Source organism: Callithrix jacchus, chromosome 7 (assembly GCF_049354715.1).
Source record: "Callithrix jacchus isolate 240 chromosome 7, calJac240_pri, whole genome shotgun sequence".
In the NCBI taxonomy this organism is placed as follows: domain Eukaryota; kingdom Metazoa; phylum Chordata; class Mammalia; order Primates; family Cebidae; genus Callithrix; species Callithrix jacchus.
In genome coordinates this window covers 70433667-70450508 of record NC_133508.1, presented here as the reverse complement: position 1 = coordinate 70450508, position 16842 = coordinate 70433667, and the positions used below count along the sequence as shown (strand labels likewise).

Sequence of the window (16842 nt, the reverse complement as noted above, 5' to 3'; positions counted from 1 at the left end):
AGAAAGGAAAGGGGGAAGTTAGCTAGTAAATTCAAGGTATGAGGATTGAGAACGGTGGATCTTGAATCTTTAATTCCTTATTGAGTCATTTCTTAATTATGAAACAACTGAGAAAGCATCCTGTGACCTGAAAGAGATGAGTACCTCCATTTTCATTCATGGATGATTGAAGTGTATGCCCAGTGTTGACCTTTTCAGTGAACCCAGGGCATTAATGGGGAATCCTCCTTGAACCAAATTTTAGAGGAACAGACAAGTTTTCACATGTGCCCTTATCACTAATGCCAGCCTAATGCCTGATTCTACAAAGGATTAACAGTCAACAGAAAGGTAGATATGTTTCATTTCTCTTTGGTCTGAACATTCTCAAGTGGGAAGAGTCATGACATCGGCAGCTTTAGAGAAAGTATGAAATTACAAGTGTTGGCCATTGACAGCCTGTCCTTTGAAGTTGTCTCGTTAGACCATCAATCTTCACCTAAGTCACTTTGAGTCCTCCAGACTCAATTACCCCTGGCTACCCCACTCGCATATCCCCACCGAAGTTCTGCCATAGCCCCGTGGATACCAGTACTCACATTTGATTCCAGTTCTCCACTCACAGCTGTTTAATCTTAGGCAAGTCACTGAACCTCCGAGAGCCTCATGTTACTGTTGGTGGCATTTAAATGGCACAAGTTTTGGGGAAGGTCATTTTCACAGTAAGAATTAAAGTATAAAATGTGGATATCACTTTTAGAAATGTATAGCAAGGAACTAGAGAATAGTGAGAGGTTAGTGCAAAATGATATGTGCAAGGATATTCACTGCAGCATTATTTATTATAATGGAGAAAAGGACACAGCATATGTCCAATATTAATGGTTTAATAAACTGTGGCACCTGTGGCTGATACAATGTGCGGCAATTAAAGTTACAATTTCAAAGGATATTCAAAGAAATTGGAAAATGCTTAATATAGGATATTAAGTTAAAAATCAATATACAAAACTGAATATGTAGTTTAAACTAAATATACAGTCCTAATGCATATTATTTATGTTCTTTTGTATTTCTAAGTTTTACAATAAGCATATATATTACTTTCTGCATACAGAAAAATAAGTTAAAATGTATTTTGAGAGCTCCCACCACCTACAGGGTTAGGAACAAACTTTCTAGCAGAAGGTTTTCATAATCCAACTCCATTCCAACTCAGCTCCTTCATTTTCTGTCACTTCCTCCTCATCATCTTCAGTTCCCCACACCGTTCCCTCTCTTGCACCTTGCTTTAGCTACCCCAAGCTGCTTGGCATTCTGTAAATGCATTGTAACAGTGCATACTGCCATGCCTTTGTGCTTCCTGCTTTCCCTAGCCAAAACGACCTTCCCTGCATTTTTCAAGAACTAATTCAGGCATCTCCACTTCTTCCTTGACAGTTAATTATTTCCTGCCGCTTTCTCCTACAGAACAGTTTATATATACTTAATAATTACTTATTTTGTAGCTGTCATTTTGCCTTTCTTCAACATATGTGGGAACCCCAAGGAAGGAAGACTAACTAAAAGATCTCAGAGGATCAGGAAAGGATTCACAGAGATGAGTTGCAGGAAAATGGGTAGGAGTTTGTCCACTAGACAAAAGACAATAAATGCCCCAACAGAATTCCAGAGTGAGTTCCCAGCTTGTATCTATTTCTCTCATAACTCTTATCTCACTGTATAGTGTGTTGTTTATGGGTACGTGTTTCTCTCCTGCCATTGAGGTCATTGAGAACAGAAAATGTGCCTTGTTTGCCTTGCAGTGTTTAGCACAGTGCCTGGCACATCTGGGCATCATAAATACATTTTTGTCCCAGAGAATGAAGGTCTGAAAATAACAAGAAAATAATTACCTTTCTCCTTGTCTCAGGGTGAATGGAGAAAAATCATGTTCTTATTGTCACTTATCACCGGTTTCAAGTATGAGCCCAGAGATGCTGAAAATGCTTTATATTCTGCTAATTTTAACCAAATTGAAGAAGTTGTTCACTTGGTAGGCCTTAAGAGAATAGTCTGCAAAATTTGGACTTCATTTGAGTATAAGAACTGTACCAACATGAGCTTTGTTTCCCCTTTAAACAACATGCCACATTTCAGAGTGATGCCTTTGAAATAAATCCTGTTTGAGTAATGTTTCTCTTGGACTCATAAAATCTTTATGGAAATCTTCTCTCATCTCATAGACTATGAGAAGAAAGAGAGAGCCAAAACCACTGAGCCTGAAGTGAAGAGTGCAGTATTTTCTCAGATGTGGGTCACACTTTAATGTAAATAGTTTTTAAATGCAAATCCCATACTGACTCACATTAGCTCAAAAATCCTAGCTCTGTCCAAGTGCTGAATCTGTGAGTTAAGATCTGTTAATCTCTGATTGAAGAGTAGGTGATATGGAAATATATCCATTCAGATAGAAAGTTTGAATATATTAAAAGATCTAGTAATGACCACACTAGGGATAAGAACACAAATGCTGGCAGAAATAAAAACAGCTTTATGTCCTCCCTCAAAGAGAGACAGAGAGAGAGAGAAGCAGTAAGTTGGCAGAGCTGAGCTCTCAACCCAGCTATGCAAAGGGGCACTGACTTGGGAGCCATACACCCATTCAACATACATTTTTGGGGTACCTGGTATATAATAGGCATTATACTATGACATTAAATTAGGTAAACATAATCTTTGGTCTCCATGAGGTCACAATCAGTGTTTGCTCACCCACTGACCAGCTGTTAACTTTGAGTCATTTACTTAACCTTTCAAGCTTCAGGTTTTTCATTTTAAAATTTTGGATAATAGGATCTCACTAGATTATTGTGCAGATTAAATAAGGTAATGTCTACAAAGCACTTTGCATAGAACTTAACATTATAAACTCTCAATGGATGTTACATATTAGTATGTGGTGTGATGCGCTATGCTAAGTTATTTATATTCATGGTGTCATTTGTTCTCTCATTTACTCTACCCCTGTCACCTTGACTAGGTTTTAATTCACCCTTTACATAGGCAAGAAGAAGGCAGATCAGAAGAATGTGGTTTGCTAACTTGCCAAGTTCATACAGTTAGTAGTGGGAACAGCATTTAAAGCCAGTTATTTCTTCCTCTAAAACCAATACTCATGATTATGATGGTACTGGTTAGAGCAGGAATGGGGACAGTTACCAGTGCTTGCTATCAACCATCCAAGATTGTAAGACAAAATTTCCTACCCTCACCAGGACTGGCATTTTGGGGAAGGCAAAATCTAGGGGAATGAAGTGGTCACATGACTCAGGTATTTGTGTAACTTTCAAGTCAGGGACACTTGTGGGTTAATAGACATGGGGAAGATAAATCCTAGCCCTTGGGAGAGTAGATCCAAAGTCCAGCCATTCAGAAAGAGTTTCACAAAACTGGTAGCCCATGGGGGAGCAAGAAATGGGACCAGAGATTGGAGCAGACCAGTCAGACAGATGGGCCACATTTAGGTGAAGTGGTTCATGATCAAGGATGCAGGGACTCCAGGGACTAAATCCCTGGCTCCTGGAATCTTAGTTGGGGGTCAGGGGAGGATAAAAGACTATTTCCAGAATCTACTTGACAAGAGGAAAAGGGGCTCATGATGAATTTCCTGCTGGAGACAATTGTCATTGGGACAGGGCAAGTTGACCCTGAATATGTGGCCAAGCAAAGGCTGGGCAAAAGCTGGCACCATAGAAGCCACCAACTCATACATTCCAGTTGGAACCTCCAGCTGAGAGAACTCTTTGATTGTATTGGTCTGCATCCTGTGGCTTAGGGACAGTGGGAGTTCTGAACTAGTGACAACACATTGTTACCTCAGTGAGAAGAATATGCTTTTTTCTTTTCGTTCAAGAGCTTATGATTCAGTCCTATGGATTCACATAAATATATATTCTTTTTGATTTACTCCCTGTGGCAAATAGGAGTACAAAACATAGCAATACCCTGTCCCCCTCCCCAAAGCTGTCCCATAAACAGTGGCAGCTATCTGAATTCCTTGATTGAAATTGGAGAGGTCACACCTCAATAGTATCTTTAGGCCTTGCTTTTCCCATTTGTGACAGTCTTAGACTGTCCTGGGGCCTCCCTAAGGTGTCCTCCCAGCTCTGACCTTCTATGGGTGTCTTTCAGACATTTGGCCAGCCATCAAGCAGGTAAACGGATCAATGAGGGCCGTTCATGGAATTGTGCTCCTGGGCTTCTATCTGCTGCTTTCAGCTCCTGCTGCCACCGTCAGATCAATGGAGGGAGCACATGGCTGTGCAGTCACAATAATGGCTCCTTTGAAGAGACTTTGCTCAGTCCTTCTCCTGTAAGCTACAGAGGTCAGGGGCAGCTGTGCCCAACACCTGGCAGCTCAAGGGAGGCCCATGTTGGCCTCTAATAAAAATAGCAGGGGTGTCTGGAATGGACCACATGCCGCTCTCCCACTCACCTGTAAGGCTGTCTGTCCCCATCAGAGGGGAGTTGTCATTGCTAATATCTCATGGATATCTATCCCATGTGGTGCTGGCCTCAGGTGTCCACTGAAGCTGAAGGAAAGCATGTTGCGTCCAAGAAAACAAAGCAGGATTTTCAGCTTGTTTACAGTAATAGCCTCACGGGATGGCTCCTGGCTTAGGAATCAGAGAGTTTGCTGGACAAATACATGGGACAGAAAGTGCTGAAACCCAACTCTCAGATATTACATGGTCCATTCCCCTCCTCTCTGCTTGTCGGTCAGTGCACATGGTCCCAAATGTTCACTCTAGCCCCTGAGTCTGCCTGACCGACTGACTCAAGGAACCGATTCCTAGTTTCTACAGCTCTTAATTCAAACTATGAAGAGAGAGTATCTGATTGGCTCCACTCATCAGCTGAATGTCCACACCTTGTCCAATCAGCTGCAGCTAGAAAGGGGCAAGCTCAGCTGGTATCAGCATAGCCAGCAGGGCAGTCCTGAGAAGAGGGCAGGGGCTTGGCAGCAACTCTGAGCATATCTTCTACGTTAACTTAACCTTTCTATCTTCTCTTTGGTCTCTCTCGGGAAGTAATGGAGGAAAGTATTCTTTTCAATTTGCCTCCCTGAGCTACACAAAATAATACAAAGGGTCTGGCATTCAGTGAAGAGAAGCTGGAGAGCAATTTCAGGGTGTCTTCACCACTAGAGTATTGTCTATCTGGCTTTCACAGTCTGCAAAAGGGAGCTCTGTAAATACCAGGGATTTTGTGATTATTATGAATCCTCTAAGCAGCTAAATTTCCCAAATTCTCAGAGTTGTAATGCCTTGGGATTTAGAGATATGATTAAGAACAGATGAGTCTCACAAAGGTTGGTGGTGAGGATCTGGGATTGCATCAAACCACAGAGAGAATTTTGCTGTGAGTTCCAGGCCCTCATCTCCCCCAGTGTGACAATGGGGACAAGTCCAGTGGAACAAGGACTGGAGAGGGGTTGTGGCACACAGGACCTCTGTTACGGTAGCCATTGGGCCCAGGAATCCTGGCCTCTCATTCTCCCAGAACTTGTGATACAATCCATAAACCCACTCAACAGATTACGGAAAGGTAATGCTGAGTCAGCCCTGGGCTGTGTGCCATAGCCGTCCTGAACAGTTTTCTGCCATTACGGGATAGAAGAAGACCAGCCAAGTCTGGCTCATTTCCTCTCAGCAGCCATTTGCCTTCTGCCCACACATCAATCTTGCCAAAAGAGGGCCCATGCTGTAGCATTGAGTCATTCTTCTGCCCTCTTTAGTTTTCACTCATTCCTCAGTGTTTTCTCTGACTCTACTACTTACTGAAAGGTATAGAAATACCAATAAGGCAATACTATGTTTTATTTGATCTATAGACTGCAGCAACCTGAATCTATATTATCTGTCATGCCGGGAATGTTTTGACCTTCTAAAAGGAAACGAATGTGCTCCGGACCAGAGCCAATCAAGCAGTGTAGACCCACTCGCAAGCAAAAGTCCAGGGCCTTGAGAGTTCCAGGGCATTAAATCACCATCAGAATATAGCTAGAGTCTTGAAGCTGATGATCTGGAGCACTAAGAGAAGGGAAGGAGCAATGACCCCACAGCTACTATAACACATGGTAGAGTGAGGGTGCGGCAGCCAGGATGCCTGAGTTCTGCCACTTTATAGCTGTGTGACCTCAAGAAAGTTGCTTAACCTCTCTGTGTCTTTATCTTCTTACCTGCAAGCCACAGGTTATAATGGGTTGCTGTAATAGATGAGTAAATATATGCGAGGAACTTAGAATAGTGCCTGGGATGCAGTAAATGCTGAGGGTAGCATCTATGTCCCAAGTGGTACATAAGTGCTTTATGCCATATCTTCTCATTCTGTGCTCATATGACCCTGAAAACAGCTTTTGGTGTTCCCATTATACAGAAGAATAAAGTGAATTTCTGATATTCAACAAATTGCCCAGGGCCACCATGGCTAGTAAGTAGCCAGGACAGATTTCCAAGATGAAAATCTCTGACTACAAACCCCGTGTTCTGTCTCTTGACCACTTCCCTTCGTGGTCATCCTGGCTTCCTGTAATTACAAACTCTCCCCTTTAGTTCCCTTCATTGTCTTTTGACCTTGACTTTCAGGGACTCTGGAATCTCAGTGCTAGTTCCCAACTTTGAGACAACTAAGACCAGTTACTTAATCTGTCTTCGCCTTGATTTCTTTATTTCCATGAACTGGCATAGTAACAGAGCCTGCTGAGAAGGAGAACAGCAGCCCCTGATGGCTGGAAGCTGGCCTGGCACTATCAGTAAGGCCTTGTTCTGCCAAGAGCTGGCCTGGCACCCACACCTAGACCTTGGGGTTCTCCAGTTGACCATAAACAATTTTATCCAATGTCAACACCCAACAAGGCCACTCTAGGACTGTGATAGATTAAGACAAAACAAGACCATTTCAAAATCATGAACTTAGACAAAAACAAGAACATTATTCAAAATACAAAGATGACCTAACAGCCCCCCTCCCTCCATCTCTTGACTGATGTGAATGATGGCTTCTTCTTTACCAATTACAACTCTCATCTTCCTTCATTCCCCCTGCCTTGTAAATAAAATTTATGAAGTACTCATTCAGCACATTACACCTACTCCAGACAGTCTCTAATCCAGGGCAAAGCTCTGCTTCCTTGAACCCTCCCTCAAACACCTAACACAAGCCCTAATCCTACAGTGAATTATTTCTTACCCTCTTACTGAGACACTACACAGCTCCCTGTGGTGTGCATTCTCAACCTCACTGCCACCAGTCAGTAAACCCAACTTTCTTCAACTACAGCGAGGCCCGTGGTGGTCACTGGCCAGGGGCTGATACTGCCTCTAGATTCATAAGTGATGATGCCTGAAGAACACTTAGAAATAGGTCCTAGTCCATAGTAAACACCCAATACATGTCAGTCATGGGCATGATGTTTATTACAAGAAATGACCTTCCTCTTTGGACAGAGCTAGGGAGCATAAATTTGCTCTCACTAACCAGCCCCCTTCTTTTCTGAAGTCCATGCAGTCCCCCACTTATGCTTGCCCTGGGCACTGAAGCATCCTCTTTTTGCATTTCACAGATCTTTATACTGCAGACCTCAAACCTAGAAAAATCTGTTTTGCCCATGACATTGGAGGCTGCTGTCTGCCCTGTCTCTGGGATCCTAATGAAGGACATCCTCTCAGGGTATTTAGACAGCATGGAGAGGGAGGAGGGGGGCTAGATGAGCAGTGGAGTGATGATCAGGCCTTGGCAGCCCCTTCCCACTTCCTAGCAGAGTAGATACTTTGCACATGGAAGTTCCCTCACCCACTTGCCAAGGCTGTATGGGCCAGAGGAGCCTGGCCAGATTCTTCATCGCAAATGTACTCGCAGCTGCATCAGCGAGGGACAGCCCAGGGACCACAGAGTTCTTCCATGCCTTCTGCTGCTAAATGCAGATAATGCATTAAAAATACAGAGCTGCATCTGTTTGTTGTAACATGGGTATCGAGGAATTTACGTGGTTTATAATGACAGGGTGTGAGGAGAGTAAAATGCTTATTCTGTCTGGGAGCCAGAGGCACAGCTGTGGGCAAAGAGCTGGAGGTGTGGTTTCTGGTGCCCATCAAACTCTGGGTGCTACCCAAGGCCCTCCCTTTGAGACACCCGGGGATAGATCCAGGTATTTATCTGGAAATACCAAACTACGTAACATAACCAATCAAGCAGAAAGTGGATGTCCAGATGCCTAGGAGGCCTTCTGGCCCAACTCTGGTATTTTCAGAGTTTCCAAGAGAAGGGAGGCACAGGACAGAAGAAACAACATGCCTCGTATGATTCAGTTGTTCATTTTCTGTCAATCATGAACTAAGCACCCAACCTGCTATTCAAGTTGTCTGTAAAATGGGGTGTTTAAAGTACCTCTCTTCTTGAATGTTTTTCTTAAGTAAAATAATTGGATTAAATGGCCTCAAACAGTACCCAAATCATCTAACACAAGCCCAAATCCTGCAATGAATTATTTCTTGCCAGGTAAGATGTGGGCTTTCAATAAAAGTGTGCTATTATCGTTCTACTCCATGTGAAGGGTTACGTTAGATTTTAGAGCACTTGGATGAATCAGGCAAGATCCATTCCCTTCTCTACCAGTTGGGGAGACAAACAATTGCTATAATATACTGTACAATGGGATGGCATTGTATGGACTTACATAAGCTGTTATGGGAACACAGAAGAGAGTTGGGAGAATCAAAGAGAGCCTCCTAGAGGAAGTGATACCTGACCTAAGTCCTGTAGAACAGGTTGAAGTCTACCAGACCTAAAAGGTCGGAGGGATGATTCCAGCCATGAGTAGTATGTGCAAAGGCCCTGGGGAGAGGGGGAGAGTGTTGTGTTTCTGGGGAAAATGTAGTGTAGCAGGACCTTAGGGCAGATGCATTAGATGTCTGTTGCTATGTCACATATTACTCCAAAACTTAGTGGCTTGAAACAACATTTATTAGCTCATATTTTGTGTGTTAGGAATGGAAGTGTGGCTTAATTGGGTTCTCTGGCTTAGGATTTCTCATAAGGCTTCAATCAAGGTATCCACTAGGGCTGCCATCATCTCAAAGCTCAACTGGAAGGGAGGACTAGCTTCCAAGTTTCTTCACATAGTTGTTTGCTGGATTCAGTTTCTCTGTGCTATTGACCAGAGACAGCCCTCAGTTCCTTTCCAAAGGGAAGCTTTCAACACAGCTGCTTCATCAGAGCAAGCCAGAGAGTAGAGCCAGAGAGAGAGGATAAGACACAAGTGATGGTCTTTTACAACCTAATATGAGAAGTGACATTCCATCACTTTTTCTGTATTCTATTCTTTAGAAGCAAATCACTAGGTCCAGCCCACACACAAAGGGAGGGGATTGCACAAGGGCATGAATACCAGAAGAGAAAGAACATTTAGAGTATTTTTTGAAGCTTCTTATCAAAATCTGCCCTCTGGCCAATGATTCCTGTCCCTTCCACACACGAAATAAAATCATTCCCTCCCAAAGTCTCTAAACATCTCTTCCCATGAAAGCACCAACTGAAAGTCCAGGATCTCATCATCTAAATTAGGTACAGGTGTGGATGAGGCCCTTGGGTATAATTCCTTAAGTACAAGTTCCAGAATACTGTTACTATGGATTTGGTGATTTAAAAACTAAAGAGGTAAATTATCTGCCCCAACATGTAGGTTGGGCCATACAATGGCAGGTTAGGCCTAGAGTAATGGCTATAACATTGCTAGTCAGGGAGGGGAAAATGTGAGGTATCAAGACATCACTGGTCCACAACAATTTTGAAATCCAGCTAGGAAAAGACTGCAAGTTTCTTGGTTAGGTTTCAAAGCCTGGGGATAATTCTCCATGACTCTTCACTCTACCTTCTAAGCTCTTGGTTCTTCCCTCTGAGTAATCCTTCCTTTTTCATGAAAGGAAGCCTGTGTTTAAAGCTGACTTGTTTTCTTCGCCTGTTTCCTGCTGAGAATTTTAGGGGTTCAATGACCTCATTTTATTTTATACTATCTCTGTTTCTTTCTGTCCCAGCTGTGTTTCTTCTGATAAGTTTTCTCAAAACCTTTTTGGGTCTTCTGTAAATTGCACTGAGATTCCTTCTATTACTCAAAAGCCAAACCCACAAATGTCTTTGAGAACCAAACACTTTTCAACCTGAGCCTCTTGAAAAGATGGCCAAGGGACAGCCCTTATGCTGCTTCCTAGAGTCCCTATTGTTTGATCTGGAGGATCTATGAGGCCTACTCTAATCTCCTTAAAGGGCCTTTGTATGACTGAATAATACCATGATCTTTTGATATTTCCGAGGTCTTAACCAAAGGCTCCACAGTCACACCCTCAGCTTTATCTCAGACCATCTTTTCTTGACAGTACTTGCTCAAAAATCATTTCTTAATTTTAGCACCTTTTGCTGACTTGGGAGACTGAGAATTTTTGAAACTATCAGGTCCTGGCTCACTTTCACTTTTTTTCTCTCTCTCTTCTCACATAAGCAGTAAGAAGTAATTATTTTAACACTTTTCTTGGACATCTCCATAGCTAGATAATTAGGTTTATTAGGCACATATTTTGCTTTCCATGTAACTGCAGACAACAGTGGCACTAAGCTTTCTACCCCTACCTAACAAGGATGCCCCTCCTCCATGATATGGTTTGCATGGGTCTTCCAAATGTCGTGTCTGGGAAAATTAATCCCCAGTGTGGTAGTGTTAAAAGGTGGGGACTTAAAGAGGTGATTGGATCATGAGAACCCTGTCTTCATGAATGGATTAACCCATCCATAGATTAATGGGTTATCACAGGAGTGGAACTAGTGACTTTATAAGAACAGGAAGGGGCCAGTATGGTGGCTCATGCCCATAATCCCAACACTTTGGGAAGCCAAAGCAGGAGGATCAGTTGAGGTCAGGAGTTTAAGCCCAGCCTGGCCAACATGATGAAACCCTATATCTACTAAAAATACAAAAATTAGCCAGGTGTGGTGGCATATGCCTGTAGTTCCAGCTACCTATGAGGCTGAGGCAGCATAATCGCTTGAACCCAGGAGGTGGAGGCTGTAGTGAGCTGAGATCATGCCACTATACTGCTGTACAGGCAACAGAGTGAGACTCCATCTCGATCTGCTGAAAAAAAAAAAAAAAAAAAAGAAGAGAGACCTGAGCAGGCACATCAACATGCTCAGTCCTCTCTGCAGATAGTCCTCACCAATAAGAAGGCTCTCACTAAATGCAGCCCTTTGACCTTGGACTTCTCAGCTTCTGTAACTGTCAGAAATAAATTTCTTTTCTTTACAAATTACCCAGCTTCAGGCATTCTGTTACAGCCATTAGAAAATGGACAAAGACATTCCAGTTTCCAATAACATGTTCATCATTTCTTTTAAGCCCTCACCAGCCATGTTCTCAAAGTCCACATTTCTACAGTGTCTTCAATTGTGTTTGAGGCAATTGAAGATTTCTCTAACAAGCTCCTTAGAATACTCCTCACCTCTGCCCACTGCCTGGTTCCAAAGCTATCTCACATTTTTAGGTATATGTCACGACACCATCTCTCCCTTGATACCAGAATCTGCAGTCATCATTTCAGTTTATAACAAATTATCTGAAGACTTAGTGGCATGAAACACCTATTAGTCTCTATGGGTCAAGAATTAGGTACATTTTAGCTAAGTCTGTCATAAAGCGGTATCCACTAGGGCTGCAAGCATCTCAAAGCTCAAAAGGGGAGTGATCCATTTCCAGGCTTACTCACAGTTATTGGCAGGGTTCAGTTCCTTGCAGGCTGTTTGAATGAGGATCTGAGTTCCTCACTGGGTGTTGGCCAGAAGCCACCCTCCATTCCTGGCCACATTAGCCTCTCCATAGGACAGCTTTCAGCATGTCAGTTTGCTTCAAGTGAGAGAGAAGATCCAGAGAGAGTGGTCACAGCCTTTCATAGCCTAACATCAGAAGTGAAATCCTATCACTTTGGCCACCAGGTCTAGCCTACACACGAAGGGAGGGGATTACACAGGACATGAATTTCAGGAGTTGGGGATCACTAGGAGCAGTTTTAGAAACTGCCTATCACAGTGCATATTAGGGACAGCACAGCTAGCAAGGCCCCAGTGGCCTGATTATGCCATGTCAGACTCCCATAGGTGATGAACAACCACTGAAATATTTCACTGTTAAAGATAAGAAATAGAAATGTCACCCAGCAGCCAGAGCGGAGGAAGCAATGGAAATGGAGCACTGGGTAGGGAGAGCTGTTGCAATGCAACTACTTCAAGGCATGGCTTTATAACGAAATGTTCATTGTGTCACTGGTAATCCAACCCAGAGGTTAGAGCCAGCCTGAAGGGTCGTATTCCTTTTGCGCCCTTGGCCAAACTGTTTATCCTGCTTGAGACTATCTTTTTGTGTGTTGCTCTTGCCTTTTTAACTCATCCTTTGGAGACCAGGGCAGGCATCCCCATTCCTAGGGCACTCCTTACATGTCAGACACCACTTACGATGATGTCCTAGGCATTTATTTCCTAGCACACCTGTGGGGGATGTATTGTTTGATGGAAATGTGACAAGTGGTCACATGACAGGACAAAGGGGCATCAATACTTTTGTGACCTCATCCTGGTGACCTCACCCCATCCACAGACCTGACTTCCTATCTTAAAGGCCCAGGAACTGGACATTTTTGCCCCCAAATAATTGATGTTTTAGTAGAGGCTGAAACCAAGATTCCTAAGCTGCTGTGTGGCCCAGATGCCAGTTGAATGTTTTGCAATTGATTATCAGCTTCTATGTTGGAAATTGAGGGAAACCCAATAAATAAATATATTTATTCCCCTCTCAAGTGTAGAATCAATTGGCAGATGCAAGAGAAAAACAGATGAGGATCAGCAAATCACCTTTATGACTTATGAACTGATTGGAGACCTGTCTGAATGTGCTCTGCAGCTAGGGAGGTGGGGAGAGAGAGAAAGGGAGTGTGGAGAGGGCCAAGTGAGCATGGTCTGCTCCCCCTCCCAAACTCACCAGTCAGATGAGCCATGCCTTCTATACAGAGTGAATGAGCGGCTACAAGAAGGAGAACGTGTCTGTGGTCCCGGGACCAGGAGCATCAGTATCACCTGGGAATTTTTAGAAATGCAAACTATAGATCCAACTCCCAGAAATACTAAATCAAACTCTGGGGGTGAGGTCCGGCAATTTGTGTTTTAATAAGCCCTGAAGGTGATTCTAACACAGGCTTAAAGCTGAGAATCACTGGCCTGTTGGAAGTTGTTCCCCACAAGACCCAGGAAGAAGTATTCCCCTGGAATATTTTGCCACCCATGCCCACCCATTTCCTCCACTTCCTGAGAAAACATATCCCAGAGAGAGGATTCGCAGTTCCCATGTTTTGTTTTTAGCTTACAGCTGCTCCAAGGAATACCAAGTGTAGGCTTCTCATTATCTCCCCTCTTTCCAAAGGGAAAAAATGCCATGGGTTTGGTGTCTTCTTTCTTGCACTCCTTCAGAGGAGCAGGGGGGTAATCCCTTTGTTGGCACTTGATAGTCTCTGAAGACTGAAATGATCAGTAACACAAAGTCAAAGATGGGAGCACTGGCTTTCCACTACTGAAATATTTCTGTGGCTCTCAATTGCACTTAAATTTCCACATTAACCCCTTGTCAAGGCCTTCACCCTTCCAACCATTGTCTCGCCCATTTGTTCATACCTCCAGTTACTCTGGCCTCCCTCCATCCCTCTAATATGCCATGCTCACTTCTGCAAGGACCTTTGCTTGCACTTGCTGCCCTGCTGCTTGGAGGACTCTTCTCTCACACCTTAGTTTGTCTGGCTCCTTCTTGTCTTTTAAATCCAACCCAAATGCCAGCCCCTCGGAAAACTTCTGACCACCCATTTCGAGTGCCCTCTACCCTACGCATCATCATTTATCTCATTACCCACCTTTATTTTTTTGTGAGTACTTGACACTATCAAAAACTGATCTGGTGTTTTTATTTGTTTTGTTTTGTTTTGTTTTTTGAGACAGAGTTTTACTCTGTCACCCAGGCTGGAGTGCAATGGCATGATCTTGGCTTGCTGCAACCTCTGCCTCCTGGGTTCAGGCAATTCTCCTGCCTCAGCCTCTTGAGTAGCTGAGATTACACATGCACACCACCACACCGGCTAATTTTTGTAGTTTTAGTAGAGAGAGGGTTTCAACATGTTGGTCAGGCTGGTCTCGAACTCCTGACCTTGTGATTCACCCACGTCTGCCTCCTAAAGTTGGGCCTATTTGTTGTTTTTTTAATTGTCTGACTCTCCTTGCAAGAATGTGAGAGATGAGGGACCTTGTTGTATTCCCAGCACCAGAAGGATCAGAGTGGAGTGATTCAGTCATCAAGACAGTGATGGGCTTGCCTTCCTCTTCTCAAGGACTGGGGCACCTGAGGCTAGCTGAGTGGGCCTGGAATGCTGACATCACACCAGATTGTCTGCCTACTTTTCCTCTCACCTATTATCCTAGGTCCAGGCTCCCCCCCACTTCTCCTCCTCCTTCCTTCCCTCTCCCTCCACTGTCATTACATTATAGTCATTAGAAGCCAGCAGATTCAGACCCTCCTGTTGTCTTTTTCATAAAGTACTGTTAATGGAGTTAGTTTTCAGCAGGGAAACTGCAAACTGTTGTCAAAACTCTGACTTGGCCATGCAAACTCATATAATTAATCACATAGGAAACCAGAAAGGGGTGGTATGAGGGCCAGGGCATAGCTGTGTGGGGGCCCTCTTGGCAGAGAGGAGTGTGGTGCATCACACAGCTGCTGCCCACCAAGAGCCCACAGTTCAGGTTGGAAACAAGACAACCCAACTGGAACCACTACAGAGTAATACAAGTCAGGATCTAATTAGCACTGGAGGGTAGGAGGTGGCCCTCCACCTTCAAGATGTTGGTAACAAGAGATTGGTAACAAAGGAAAGGAGGATAAATGGGCAAGGTAAAGCCTGGAGATAGAAACAGTATTAAAGACAGTCTCTTTTAGAATTGTAGTGAAGAGGGCATATATTAAGTAATGTATTCTCTATTGTTGTGGAACAAATTACCACAGACTTAGTGGCTTAAAACAAAATACACTTACATGGTTTAAACATATATAATTTTAAACTTACATTTATACAGTTTCTGTAGGGTCAGAAGTCTGGTAACAGCTTAGCTGCATGCATTGCTTGAGGTCTTGGTCAGCCAGGGCCAAGTTCTCATCTGATGGCTTGCCTGGGGAAGGATTCACTTCCCCACTTGTGTGGCTTCTGCAGCATTAAGTTCCTTGTGGTTGGCGGACTGAGAACTTCTGTTTCTGGATGACTGATGGTCTGAGGCCAGCCTCAGCTGCTAGACATTTCCCACAGTTCCTTGCCATTCCTTGCCACATGGGTTTCTCAAACTTGACCACTTACTTCATCAAGCAGCAAGGAGAATCCCTAGAGCAAACTGGCTATCAATATGTAATTATTTATCATTACATAATCACAGAAGTGACAGCCCATCTCCTTTGTCATATTCTATTGGTTAGAAGAAAGTCACAGGTCCAGCCTGCTCTTAATGGGAGGGGATTGTACAAGGGTGTGAACACAGGAAAGGGGGAAAGGATTATGGAACAGCCACTCCAGAGGATATCCGCTACCCCAGAGGATATTAGCCACCCCAGAGGATATCTGCTACCTATTAGGCTTAGGACTGTACCAAATATTTTGACTTGTATTACCTCAGTTAATTGCTAAAACAACCTGTAAGGCAGGCATGCACAGATAAGAACATGAGGCTCAGAGGATTGAGAACTTGCCCTAAGTCCTGCCAACATTAAGATGGGGACCACCATATTATGGCATCAAGTGAACTTGTGTGATCATAGAGGCTGGAGGGTTGGCACCCTTACAGTAAGGAGCAAGGGCCCCAGGAAGGCAGGGAGAGCAAGAGAGGGATAGCTCCCCTTGAGGGGTGAGACCAGGAAGAAAGGTTGGGTATGGATTACATTTCGAGAATGAAGGAAACCGAGAGCACTTATATCTGCGGATCTCTATTTTCTCAGTGAAGCAGAAAATGAGGGTGTCTCCTGAGAGAGTGGAGGTTGGGCTGGAAGGGAAGCATAGCCAAGTTGGAATAGCAGCTGTGGGGAACGGGGAATGGGAATTTTACCAGCATGCCTACAAAGTTGTCAGGTAGAATAAGACTCCTTCCTTCATGAAAACTGCAGCATAGGCTAGTTGGGTGACCCCCAGCCCCTCCCCCAGCACTTCCTGTGTTCACTTTCATCATCACGCTTTGCAGTGCTGTGATTTATGCCCAAGTCCATCTCTGTAATTAGATGGAAAGTTTTTACAGGGCAAGAACTTAACAGTAGTGTGTAACATGCTTCCCTGTACCCAGTACAGTGCCTGGCACATGAAAGTCCTCTGTAATGGCTAGTTTGATTCCAAACCCTGAATTTCTAAATCACTCTATTATCTCTCATCCCCTAAAGACTCATGCAGTTCTAAAAGACTGTTCAAAAATATGTATTTTTATTTTTTAGCACAGTAGAGTAGAAAGTGTAGGTCTTCTATCATAGAACAGGGGTCCTTAGAGGTGAAGTTAGCAAGGTCTGTTGCGTGTATAACCTGGTGACAAAAATCAGCTTTACATTTTGGCCCAGTATTTTGTATCTCAAGAAGTTAAAAGAACCATTTCATAATATTCCATTTTAGTCTTTATTGATTGGTATGAAATGTTGCCCACAGTATATTGTTGCCTGAAAAATCTAGTTACCATACAGACACTTAAAGCACAATTCCATTTGTGTCAAATTACTGTCAA

General features: G+C 43.6%; 1 protein-coding gene and 1 long non-coding RNA gene across 17 annotated transcripts in view; one reads left to right on the top strand and one right to left on the bottom strand.

Annotated features, from left to right (window-relative positions):
* The window catches only part of CSMD2 (CUB and Sushi multiple domains 2), a 637686-nt gene that overhangs the window by 281963 nt on the left and 338881 nt on the right, over positions 1-16842 (top strand). The window lies entirely within an intron of this gene.
* Positions 3301-16670, bottom strand: LOC118143180 (uncharacterized). Of its 3 annotated transcripts, XR_013519916.1 has the most exons (5): positions 15162-16670; positions 13422-13572; positions 13040-13134; positions 11775-11911; positions 9345-11143 (listed from the first exon to the last, which is right to left on the bottom strand). It is a non-coding gene; the product is annotated as an uncharacterized LOC118143180 (long non-coding RNA). The 3 variants fall into 3 exon arrangements; XR_013519917.1 differs by lacking the exons at positions 13040-13134; positions 13422-13572; positions 15162-16670 and adding an exon at positions 3301-9225 and having other exon boundaries at positions 11032-11146; positions 11775-12507; XR_013519918.1 differs by lacking the exons at positions 13040-13134; positions 13422-13572; positions 15162-16670 and adding an exon at positions 3301-9225 and having other exon boundaries at positions 11032-11143; positions 11775-12507.